Source organism: Myotis myotis, unplaced genomic scaffold (genome assembly GCF_014108235.1).
Source record: "Myotis myotis isolate mMyoMyo1 unplaced genomic scaffold, mMyoMyo1.p scaffold_m19_p_1, whole genome shotgun sequence".
Taxonomy (NCBI): Eukaryota; Metazoa; Chordata; class Mammalia; order Chiroptera; family Vespertilionidae; genus Myotis; species Myotis myotis.
Window position 1 is genome coordinate 79,666,977 of NW_023416313.1, and position 13,307 is coordinate 79,680,283.

At 45.4% G+C, this 13,307-nt stretch overlaps 1 pseudogene; it reads right to left on the bottom strand.

The window, feature by feature from the left end:
- Positions 1–2,610: 2,610 nt before the first annotated feature.
- On the bottom strand, positions 2,611–11,264 carry LOC118664916 (annotated as a pseudogene).
- Between the last annotated feature and the right edge of the window lie 2,043 nt (positions 11,265–13,307).

Consider the following 13,307-nt stretch of genomic DNA (forward strand, 5'->3'; position numbering starts at 1 on the left):
GTTTGATTCCGGTCAAGGGCACATACCTCGGTTGCAGATTCCTCCCTGGTCCAGGCCCTGCTCAGGGCGCATTCAGGAAGCAACCAATCGATGTGTTTCTCTCACATCGATATTTCTCTCTGTCTTTCCCTCTCTCTTCCACTCACTCTAAAAAATCAATGGAAAAATATCCTTGGGTGAGGATTTAAAAATAAAGAATAACATATTACCCAGTAATTGCAAGGTCTCCACTCAATTACGCCAAACTTGTATAACAGACCTATTTATCTTCAGGAATATATTACATCAGAAAATAAGCATCCAACCATATCAGAATGGATTGTGTGTCTTTGTTAATATGGATTCATAGGTGTATCAATACATTCCCCACACATAAAATGGACACTTTTCTTTCATTTTCTGGATCTGCATTTGACCTTCCCAACCAGAAGACTTGAGGAAAGGAAACTTGGAAGCTTGCATTTTAGGAAGTAGTAAAAGTCACAGTGGCCCCGGTGAAAGAGAGGACACAGCTGTGGATTATGAGTGCACTGTCAGTTGTTGGCTCAGGGAATTCTTAAGATTAATTACTCTGCTGACGTCAGGTACGAGGTTGGGCCTGGATCTAATGAACTCTGCTTGTGTCACATACACTAAAAGCCATGGGATTGCCAAACCTCTGCTGATTTAAAGCACTTGGGATCTCTACCACCCATATGTTTTTATTTAAGGGCCCAATTACCCCTTAGAAGAACTCAAAAGTTCCAAACTATCTTGCTGCAACATTAATTTAACCAATTGGCATGCATTTCAGCTATATGTAGGCATTTTCATGATATGTGTAAATCCTTTATTAACAGTGTCAGTTGCTGACAGATCCTGTGTAATTCTGGTATAGTGGGAAACATCCACATATTCTCCACCGGGCGCTTCTGCGTCAGCCAGGAAGGAAAAATGCACAGTGTTCGAGGCCTCAGCTCACTAAGAACCGCTTGAAAGGACCTTATTTAAATGACAATGGCCTGTGGACATCTCTCAGGCTCCAAAACTGCTCAGATTTGATTCCTAATCCGCAAAGCAATCTTCCTACAGGGCTGAGGATGGCTCCTAGCCACTCGCAGTTCTGGGCTTTTAATGTCTTAGACCCCAGCGGAGGGAGGAGCTTTGCAGAGTTGTTGCTGGCAGTCTACCAGCGGTTTGCAGGCCTCCTTACTGGTCTAAAGAAATGTGGCAACAATAGCCCCTTTATGGCTATCCCGTGCTCACTGTCTTCACACTTCAAATGCTAGATCAAAATGAGCATAACGAATGGAGCCATCAAAGCAATCGGCGCAAAGTCCCGATTGGAAAACACCCACACATCGCACACTCCCTGCCAGGGCTGTTCCCAGGGGAAAATGACCCGGAAAGGCAGATGGGACTCGGCCAAGAAGGCTGCAGCCTGCTCTGTGCCAGGTTGTTCTCCCCGAACTTCCATCTCGCTGAGTTCATTCTGGGGAGTCATGGGGATTCTGAGGCAGACAGAGGGAGGCTGAGGGGTGTCGGAGTTTCTCACATTCCCCAGGGAGCACTGTGGCAGGGGACATCCCGGGCATTGTATCTTAGGAGGGCTGAGAGGAGACGCACATTCAAATCCCCCCCGAGGTGCCGAGATGGAGGGTGTAGAACGCCAGGGCCCGTACAATGGAAGGTGTGGGTCAAGATGAAAAGAAACTCACATTCAATGAGGAAACTGAGCAATCTGGGTTAGGAGGCAGATTCCAGTCCCATGCAAATATGCAGCATCAGCTGTGGCAGAAAGGGGCAGTAACCATGGCGCTTGCAGGAACTTCACAAATCTGGTCTGAGAAAACCAAGTCTGGGAAGCTGTTCTCGAAAGCAAAGCGTAGCGGTCCATTTATCCCCTGTTCACAACATCCCTGGGAGTCTGAGCAAGAGGCAAGAATGTTAAAATCCAACCTAACAAGAACCAAGCAGGCCAGGAAGGATCCAGAAAAATCGTCACAGGCAAATGGAAAATTACATTAAAAGACAGACACGATTTTATCTCATTGATGCAAGTTCTAAAAAATGATGCAGGAGTCTTGATAACAGAGCAAACTGTGAACGAACTGTGGGATTTAGTCAGGCACTGACTGGCTACAACCTACTCCGAGTAAATATAATAAACGAAGGGAACAGTTTTCTGCATGACACCCACTTTTCCGGATGGCGATTCTAAATTACACCACGTTACTATACTGTTTTATTTGTTGTTTCCCAACACAGGAGTATGCGTGTTTTAAAGTGTGAAACAGGGAAAGCTGATGTTGCATTTTCTGGGTTTTTCTCATTCCACTTCTACTTTCTTTGTCACTGTCCAAATTGCAAGTTAGGAGGGAAGGGGGGTGCCAAGGTGCTTTCTTGAACCTCCTCCCTCCTTCCTCCTGAAAAAGAAGCCTTGCCCTGCCATCCTGGACCAGTTGGGACATCCAGATAAGCCTGGGTGTTCTCATGAAAACTGAACATCAACATCCATCAAGGCCACTCTGAGACCCAGATGGATCAAGACACAAATAAGACCTTAGGGTAATTATTTCTGAACACAAACTATGAACATTGTACAAGCTACAAAAATGACCAAACGTCCCATTATTCAGACCAATAGGATTCTTCTAATTCTAGCTTTCGTCCTGCTCCATTCTGCTCTACATCTAAAAAGGATTTATGAAGATACCCAGTCATAGAGTTATCCTGCCTCCGTCCAGGGTGGACCCCCGCATCCTTGACCTTCCCCCAAACCACCTGTATAAGCCCAATCCTCTGAGTCCTCCCTACACCCCCTTGCTGAGATGCCCCACAGTCCCCAGGTGCATGTGCCTGCTGCAGCTCGTCGGACCACAGAGGTGTCCTGGCCGTCTTGACGGGAGGCATAATCACACAACGCTTCAACTCTCAGCTCTGCGGGCACTCTCCAGTCTCCATTTCTGGTTTTGACCTCCCACTTAATTCCACTCAAACTTTCAAGTGCCTGCCAGTATTCCCAGATGCCATGCTGCTGGAAATCCAAATTCAGTTGGTCCCAAACTAAAGTCATCATCTTTCCTTGCTGTAAGATCTTCTCTGCTCCCTAGAGCCCCCATCTCACATAATGATCAATTTTTAGTCTCAGGCTCCAAATAGGAAATAAAACCTATAGAAGAATTAAATGTTGCTGGTTAATATATCAAGAACACTTGAGCACATAACTGCTTATGAAATTCTACTTGGGTTTTGTCCAAAAAATTTATTCTGACAATTGTTAAAGATGGTAAGAAACACTTTATTTAAGAAGGGACTGCTGAGCTGAAACCGGTTTGGCTCAGTGGATAGAGCGTCGGCCTGCGGACTGAAAGGTCCCAGGTTCGATTCCAGTCAAGGGCATGTACCTGGGTTGCAGGCATATCCATCCCCAGTAGGAGATGTGCAGGAGGCAGCTGATCAATGTTTCTCTCTCATCGATGTTTCTAACTCTCTATCTCTCTCCCTTCCTCTCTGTAAAAAATCAATAAAATATATTTAAAAAAAAAAAAAAGAAGGGACTGCTGAATTGTGTGTCCTTTCTTTTTTTTCTTTTTTTTTAAAATATATTTTATTGATTTTTTACAGAGAAGAAGGGAGAGGGATAGAGAGTTAGAAACATCAATCAGCTGCCTCCTGCACACTCCCTACTGGGGATGTGCCTGCAACTAAGTTACATGCCCTTGATCGGAATCAAACCTGGGACCTTTGAGTCCTCAGGGTGACGCTGTATCCTCTGAGCCAAACCGGTTAGGGCAGTGGTTGGCAAACTGTGGCCCCTTGAGTGTGCCTCTTTCACAAAATACCACGTGTGAGTGTGCACATACAGTGTGATTGAAACTTTGTGGTCACACACAAGGGGCCAAAGAGCTGCATGTGGCTTGCGAGCCGCAGTTTGCCGACCATTGGGTTAGGGCAATGTGTGTTCTTTCATTATTGTGCTCCCACTGTGTTTAACAGCACCTAACTCCCAGTGTGTGTTACTAGTAAATGAATGACTAATAAGTAAATGAACAGACTTACATTCAAGTACGTCAGCAGCATAGATCATGACTTTTCTAACCAGAATGAAGTCATTGACCCTCTCAGAAGTAAAAGCATACCTTACTTCTGACAATGATAATTGAAAAGCTAAGACAGTGCTATATAAACATGAGATCATGTGATGTCAGTAAGAACTGGATCATTTCTGGTTCTTACTGGTACATTTCTGGCTGCCTTGGAAAAGATAGTATGGTATTTAAAAAAAAAAAAAAAAACAGGCACTTTTGAAAAAATCTGTATTCTAGATACTAATTTTATAGTGGGACCTTTTACTCTACCTCAGTTTCTTCATGTGCAAAATAGGGAGTAGTGCCGGGAGCCAGTCCACCCTTGCTGTTTCAAGGGACCTGGCATATATGGCATACTGTTCTTAATATGTTGGCTCACCTTCTTGGCACTGTGTGTTTTAACCAAGGTCACCTCTCTGAGAAAGGTTGTTTCCCCAGGTAGGGATTTTCCCCTGAAGTTAGGGAGGGAATAAAACCCCTTAATTAAGTGCCTGGCGGGTAATTAATCACTTTAACTACAAACAATCATGCTTAAGCTACATAATCTTTACTCCCTGGAATGCAGATAAGAAACGCCCTAACCTTTGGAATAGAGATTGATAGGATTGGAATCAACTGGTATAAATACAGATGTAAAAAGACAACAAGAGACAGAACCTAGACACAGAACCTACACAGAATCTAGAGACAGAAGAACTTCGCTGGAGAGAACATGGCAAAAGATCCTGGACAGAAACTGGCCACAGAACCTAGAGACAGAACCTAGCAAGAGAACATGGCAAAAGATCCTGGACAGAACCTAGACACAGAACCTACAAAGAACCTAGAGACAGAAGAACTTCGCTGGAGAGAACATGGCAAAAGATCCTGGACGGAAACTGGCCACAGAACCTAGAGACAGAACCTAGCGAGAGAACCTGGCTGAAGAACCTAGAGACAGAACCTGGCTACAGAACCTGGATAGAACATGGCAAGAGAACCTGACTAGAACCTGGTGACTGAACCTGGCTGGAGAACCTGGACAGAACCTGGCTGGAGAACCTAGCGAGGGAACATGGCTACAGAACCTGGCTGGAGAACCTGGAGAACCTGGCTGGAGATCCTGACCAGAACTTCGCTGGAGATCCTGGCTAGGCTGCTGATCAACTGAACGCTGCCTCCGTGTCATTCCTTCTTCACCGACTCCGTCCACACCTTTGGGGACCCCTGGACCTGCTGGGGTTGGACCCTGGCAGAGTAGGTTAAATTATCTTGAGCATTCTCAGCAATTCAATGATCCTATCTAATAAAAGGGTAATATGCAAATTAACCATCACTCCATCACAAAGATGGCTGCACCCAGTCCCCTCAGCCCAGCCAAAATCCCCCAGTCCTGGAGGGGTGGCTGCTGAGAGCAGGCAGCGTGAGCGGCCTGGCAGAATGCTTGCTTCATCACCGCAGCATGAGGCAAGTGTTCTGCCCCAGCCGTGGAGGGCCTCTGGGCAGCGGGCACAGAGTGGCCAAGGCAGGATGCGGAGGGCCTTTGGGCAGTGCACGTGCACATGGAGTGGCTGGGAAGGGACATTTGCGTCATCGCCATGGCGACAAGGCAAGCGTCCCGACCCAACCACAGAGGGCCTCTGGGCCGTGGAGAGCCTCTAGGCAGCGGGCTTAGAGCTTCCAGGCCCCACAGAGAGCAGAGAACCATGGAGAGTGGGCCTATGCCGTGAGGGCTCCCCTGAGGGCTCCCAGATTGGAAAGGGTGCAGGTTGAGCTGAGGGACCCATCCCCCATGCACAAATTTCATGCACTGGGCCTCTAGTTCTTTTATAATATAAAAAATTGAACTAAATGGCAGAAATGATAACATAAATCTAGTCTTTTCTTTTTTAAAAATTGAGAGGCCAATGAGATGCCTATAGTCATCCACTGAGTTTATGTAAAATGGACTTCTTTTTCTTGCCATTACTTTTCCTTTTCTCATCCTCATGTTTCCCGTTCTTTATGTTATTTCAGTATCTTACAAATGCTTCTTCTAGGAGTTACACTTGTCACATGATCCTGTGTTTATCTAGTCCTGTGATACTCTTCCTTCAAGGCTTCAAGTTTGGGAAGAGCCACACGAGGCTGCATTTATTTCTTTACCCTTTGCCATCCACAGTAGCTGATGTACTAAAGGGGCTCAACACAAGTCCCAGCACCAAATGAATGAATGAGCAAACATGTGAGGGAAGAAATGTATTGTCACTGGGAAAACAGGACAAAAAGGAAGCTTATCACTACCTCACTATTCTGCAACGTGAAAAGACTTTATTAGCACAGTATGTATTTTAAAATTGTAGTAACAGACACATAACACACAATTTACCATCTTAACTGTTTCCAAGTATACCTTCACATTGTTATGCAGCCATCACCTTCGTCCCTCTCCAGAACATTTTCATCTTTCCAAAGGGAAACTCTGTCCCTGTTAAACATTAACTGCTCATTCTCCCCTCCTCTAGCCCCTGGCAACCACAGGACACTTGGATTGCTTCCACTTTTTTGCTGTTAGAATAATGCTGCTGTGAGATCGGTGTAAGACATCTGTTCAAGTCCCTGCTTTCAGTTATTTTTGGCTAAACACCCAGAAGTGGAATTTCTTATATGGTAGTCCTATGTTTAATTTTTTGAGGAACCACCATCCTATTTTCCACAGCAGCTGCACCATTTTATGTTCCCACCCACAGCACCCAAGGGTTCATATTTCTCCACATTCTCACCAACAGCTTTTTTGAAAAATATACTAGACATCCGAATGAGTATGAGGTGATATCTCATTGTGCTTATGATTTGCATTTTCCTAAGGCTTAGCGACATTGAGCATCCTTTCATGTGCTTATTGGCCATTTGTCATACTTTATTTTTTTGATGAGTCTTTTGTGGTGATCAGCCCCATGGATGACATTTGAACTCTTGGGCCTACCATGCAGTTGCTGCATTAGTACTCTGAATGGTTTATCATAGCCTGTGTGTATATTCTTGACCAGTTGTCAGCTAGGTGCTTGGAGGTTTGCATCTGCTATCTCATTTTATTCTCTCCATAACTATGAGCGGTAAATACTCATGTTCATTTTCATTTTATAGATGAAGCTGAGAGAAGCTAAGGGACTTCTCCAAGGTAGCACAACTCGTTGTTACCCCTACTGGAAATCAAACTCTGGGTATCTGACATCGAGATAGTTTCAGTAAACTGTGTTCTCTTTTTTGATCAATTTCACAGGCATTGACCATCGTGAAAAAGTAAAACCCCAAATCATTTGAATACTCTTTCCTATTTAGACTGATCCTAACACATTGTGGACCAGTAGTTTTATTGCTAGCTTTACCCAGTGGCCACATAAGTTTCTATTGAACAAGTACAAAAAATGTTTTACATAAATGTTAAAGTCACGCTTTAAAATTAAATACCCGTTGCATTTTGAAGTTATTTATGACATGTTCTTACAAACGAATAACTTTTTAAAATATGATACTTTGTAAAACACTGTGTAATATGAAGCAAGAGTTCTCGAGATCCGTCTGCAATGTGTTAAGTAGAAGAGAACCCTGAGAAGCAAATGTACATCCCAGGCAAACCCTTTCATCTCAGGGCTATCCTAACCCGGATTCACACCCCAGGTGCTCAGGCCTCCCCTGAGCCGAAAACAGTTTTTTTAAGTTTTAATACAGATGGTCTTCCAGTTTGATTAATGCTATTAAGTAAAATGCCATTTAATTTTTAAAGAAAAAATCAATAAAAGAACCTACTTTAGCACTTTTTATTCAGCCTTTTTATTAACCATGCTGAAACTGGTTTTGCATAATTTATGCCATATATACATGTTTGCATAATGCCATATAAAAGAGATCATTTAATCAATTAATAATAGCAGCATCGCCTCTCCTGCTGGGTTTAGGGATCTACCAGAGTTTCCCTAATAAATCTAATCTTCAGTAGGTTATGCATGGAGCCACCTCCCATCAGGAAGCATATATTTGGGTTTGGAGAAGGTCAAAGTGTCTTTTTAAGCAGAAAATGACCGAATCAGGATCATTAGCAGTTCTGAGAAATCCTATTACTCAGTGACCCCCTCGACCCCATCACCACCTTAGAAGCTGTGTCTCTGGCTTCAAATCAATTTCCTGAGTGCTGCTTTCTCTGAATCTGCTGGTTTAGCAGCCTCCTTGCATGTTTCCAGGCCAAAGAGCTTTTTTTAAAAGAAGCTGCAGATAATTTGCAGAGCTCTACAGGTGAGGCTTCTTCTCTAACATCTCTTAGTAAGCCCTCGATTTCTGAATCTCTGAAGTGGCTCTCTCCCTGAAATTTTTAAAGTTACAGTGGACTAATTCCATTTAGAAAGCAGCTCATTGCTGTTTGGGGTGTCTTGCTAATAGCATGTAAACTAGTGGAAGAGAGTTGGGGTGCACATCTCTCCACCAACAGGTGGCCTTGACCACAGAGGGATGAAGCTGATCGGCCTAACACCTGGAAAGTAGCAGCACCCAAAGATTGTCTATACCAAACCCCTTTCCCGTTTGGTCCCCCAGAGCACCCACATTTCACTATAGGTGTATCCTCTGAAGGGGCTAGGCCTTGTCATGGAAAATAAAATATGAAATAACACTTGGACAGAGGTCTGGTCCTCCCATTGCAGCTCAAATTCACCCAGCAGAGAATTATGAAGAGTAAGGAAAATGTGTGTGTGTGTGTGTGTGTGTGAGAGAGAGCGAGAGAGAGAAATAGAATTTATTGTGGCTCTGATTATGTACATGTGAGATGTGCTTGGCCAGGCTGGCTGGCTGGCATGGTGTGTGCAATAAATACATCCATGGGGCTGTTCTCTGTGGCCGGGAACCACCCACACCAGCAGTTCAGTCCTCCGGGTCCCCAGCGTCATGGGGCCCTTGGCAGCCTTCTGCTTCCATCTCCCGCTGACGCTCTTCCTGCTTCTTCCAGGCCAGCTCAGCCTTTACCTGCCAGCTCTCAGTCTCCAGGCCATCCCAGTTGTCTTCCCATGAATCAGGTCTTGGCTGGGTGCCAACCTCCCAACACCCAACAGATCAGCAAAGGCGTTGCCTTTGTCACTGGGCTCTGGTCCACCCCAGTTATGCTTGCTGGTCAGCAGTATGCCCTCAGGGAGTGGCTCCTGAGGACTCGGCTCCTGCCAAACCTGTTCCCATGAGCCCTCAGCTTCCCAGCTGCTCCAGTCCGACTCGGGAGATTTGTGGTCAGGGTTACTGGTCGGCCCAGCGCAGCTGGCTTGGCCCCCAGTACTCCAGTTATCCTGCTGGGCTAATACAGATTCAGCCTCCTGCTCCAAGCTTCCCCGGTCTTTGTCATCCCATCTGTCAGCAGCGCTGCTGTCCCCCGCTGTGTCCTTGCCCTCCTCTTGTGCCTCCCAGTCTCCTGAGGTAATGGGTGTGGGAGAGGCAGGGGTGGGAGCTGGGGCAGGAAGTCCCTTGGGTGTGGGTCTCTGGGAGACTTTGGGCTCACCAGGGGAAGCCGTGGGGTGTGCACAGATCAGCTTGGAGGTGAGCGAGGAGACCCCTGTCATGGCCCATCCTGCCCAGCTGGCTGCGGCTCCTCCCATTCCGGGGCTGGAGGCGGCATGGACATCCTTCTCCACTTTGGCCAGTTGGGCGGGGTCCTCTGACACAGACTCCAGTTTGGAAAGGAAACTTCAAATGGCCTTGAAGGCCTGGACCTGCACAGATTTTTCGGGATCCACAGTGAGACTACAGAGCACAGGGCACAATCATTCATTGAGTAGAGGTTGTGGGTGGCAGCGAAGCCCAGAACACTGGCAATCTGAGACAGGGCAAACGGGTCCTTAGCGGCCTGGAAGCAGCCGATTTTTCCCAGACAGACGGTGGTGTTGCAGCAGATGGGGCCCTGCACATCGTTGGCCTGCAGTTGAGCTAAATGCTTCATCAGCTCCACATTGAAGTTGGCCTCGTTCAGCTTCGGGGCCAGGAGCAGCATGGACTTGACGTCTGCTCCCGGTTGGCAGGGTTGGTGTCCCAGAAGCCATGCACGACTCATGGAAAGATCTGGGTATTGACTGTTGGCTCATCAAGGTATTGGATGAATTGCTCCATCTGCTGCAGGAGGTGTATGTGCATGGCCAGATCAGTGGATGAGAACATCTTGACCCTGACAGGGATGACCTGCTGCTGATACTCCTCAGCACTGAGGGACTTGCCCACCTTGAAGAGGTGGGTGAGCACCACAGCCCCTGCATACCCAAACTCAAAGGCAGTCAGCAGCTGGGGCAGCATCTTGTGCCAGCAGAAATCTCCGGGAATGAGTCTAGGCTCTTGCTCAGCTCTTGGAAGAACTTTTGCTTCTCAGCTGGCTCTTCGATCTGAATCTCTTCCAGGCACAGGTTGGTCTCCACCAAGCGGTTGTTCATAAACCCACTGGGTGCACGGCAGTTCTGCAGGAAGCGGGCTGGGTTGGGATGCATCTTGGGGTTGGCTCCAACCAGCTCGCAATAATGGGGCACCAGCAGTTTTGGGATCTTCCCAGGGTTGTGCAGAGGGGTGGCTTGAGGTAGGGGCCCATTGAAGACTTCCCAGATGAGGCAGCCCAAGCGCCATATGGCGGCTGACCACTTCTCTGTGATGGCTTTGCCACTGTCATCAGCCAACTCTAGAGGATCATACTGCTCAAGCTCGGGAATCCCTTTGCAGGGGGGTGCCCGCCATTGCCCTGGGCTGAGTACATGTAGTCCAAGCCCCTAAGCTTCCATTTCCTGGTGCGGCCCACAAACACAATGGCCATGTAGACATTGTTGTAGATGAGACTGCAGTCATTGAGGGAGAAGCTGAGGGTTTTCACAGTCTGGTGCAGCCCCCAGGAGAGTTCCAGCTCCTTGGGGCCACAGCCTCTGCTCCCAGTGGAGTCACAGCCTCCGTCACTAAGTGGATCCATTTGTCTGTCTCCAGCCCATCAATGTAGGCCAGAATGTTGGGGTACCTGAGAGTTTTGAGGAGCTTGAAGGCAGCTTTGGCCACCTGGGTCTGCTCTTTGGAGCCAGACTTCACATTGTACATGAAGATGGACATCAGGTTGCCTGCGGCCTCCTTGTGGCCACGATGCATGGTCCAGGGCCCCAGCGGGCTGCCCTCGGCAGGTTCCAGGTTGAGCTTGAACAGGAAATCCTGGACCAGGTCCCACACAAAGAACCACATTGTCCCAACCGCCGCGGACTCAGGTGCCTCTGCTCCAGGTCCTCAGCAGCCAGAGCTGGGGTCAGGCGGAGCCTCGAGGAGCAAGGAAATTTGATGGGGGGAAAAAACCATCATCCCTTGGGCCCTGAGATGACTGAAGGTAGCTTGAGATCACCAAGTGTTTTAGAAAAAGAAGTTATCTTACCTAACAATAGACAAACATGTAAATTAACCATCCCTCTGCTATGCTCACCAGCCAATCAGGAGAGTATACAAATTAACCCAACAAAGATGGCGGTTAATTTGCATGCATAGGGGCAAAGCGGCCGAGCAAAAACTGAAGGCTCCATCTGGAGCCGTGAAGACTGAAGGCTCCGTCCAGAGCAAAGGCCTGGGTCCCGGATGCCGGAGGAAAACCAGTGTCAACAGCAAGGGGAAGGGAAGGCCTATTGCATGAATCTCTTCGTGCAACGGGCCTCTAGTGCTTTAATAATAAGAAGATGTCACATGGATTAGAAAATAAATTTTTAATTTCATACATCAGCCCAGCATTTGGTGGCCGTCCTACAAATGACTTCAGTGTACAGGAGGGTTCAGAGAAATGTCAGTAATTTTCCAGATGAAAGCGAATATTTGTGCAGGAATGGAGGAGATTGCTAACGTCATACATAGGTGTGAAATGGTGGACACTGAACAGTATTGAACAGGTCTCTTCAGTAAAGGACCACTTGTGAATGTGACCATTCTGAATTGAGATGCACAAAAACAAACACAGGATTTCTGAGTCTTAATATGGAAAAACAAGTAAAATAGCCCATTAATATATTTATATTGATTATGTGATAAGGTGGTAAGATTTTGGAAATACTGGGTTAGATATATTATTCAAATTCATTTTACCTGTTCATTTTATTCTTTTTTCAACATGATTATAAGAAAAACCCAAAAGGCATTTTCGATTTCCTGTTGCATTTCTGTTTGATAGCCCCCATGCAGGATATCTCAGCACCTGGAATATGAAGAGCCTTGCGTGGCCCAAAAAAGGACAGAGCACCCAGCCTTTCCCAAACTAACTAGACTTCTCCACTCCATTGTGTAAAACATTTATAAATCTTCCTTGAAATGGCAATTTTCCACGGTAAACAATTTCAAAAACCTGTTATAATAACATTTCCATATTTGGCTCAGTCTAACTCAGACTCCACTCCCTGTCGCATTGCGTCTTCTGACAAATCCACAATTTTATACCTACTTGACATGTTTGTTAGCTGAGCAGATTCAGCTGGAACCTATGTGGAAGAACCTGTTGGTGATGCATTTTATGATAATCAATGTATTAATGTTATCATCTATTAAACAATTAATATTCCTTAATAGCAAACCACCCTTCTAAATATTTGCACATCTTTACAGATATTTAAACAATAGTAACAAATACCCAATTAAACTCATGAAAACATAAGATCACCAATCTATTAGGTAAAATTATTTTTAATGCTTTAACCATCTTAAAACATTTTTTAAAATGTATAAAATATAAAATAAATTCCAAGACTAATTATTAGAAACCCATAGTTTAATTGGTCTCAAAAGAGTTAGCTTTGTCTTTTATATTAATTACTTATTCACTGAATAACTTTGGTTGTCCCAGTAAATAGCTCAATATCTTCATTTGAAAGAATAAAACTAATAATAATAATATAATCTCTCTACATTATTAACAGCAACAGTAATATATTAATGCAGGGGCAATTATTTAAGATAGCCTAGGGATTTGCTAAAGTGATTTCAGGGAATTCACTCATTCTTTAGAGCTATGTTTTTAAAAAGCTAAAAAACACAAAAACATTTTAGATTGAAGATTGTAATCCCTGGCCTATTCTTGGTTGTTATATTTACATGTTTATGAAAACTTCTTTCCCAGCCCCTTATGTCCTTTTGGAATATTTTTTCTTGCTTCTCTCATAGAATAAATATTTGCAGTGGTTCTCAACCTTCCTAATGCAGCGACCCTTTAATACAGTTCTTCATGTTGTGGTGACCCCCAATTTCATTGTTACAAAT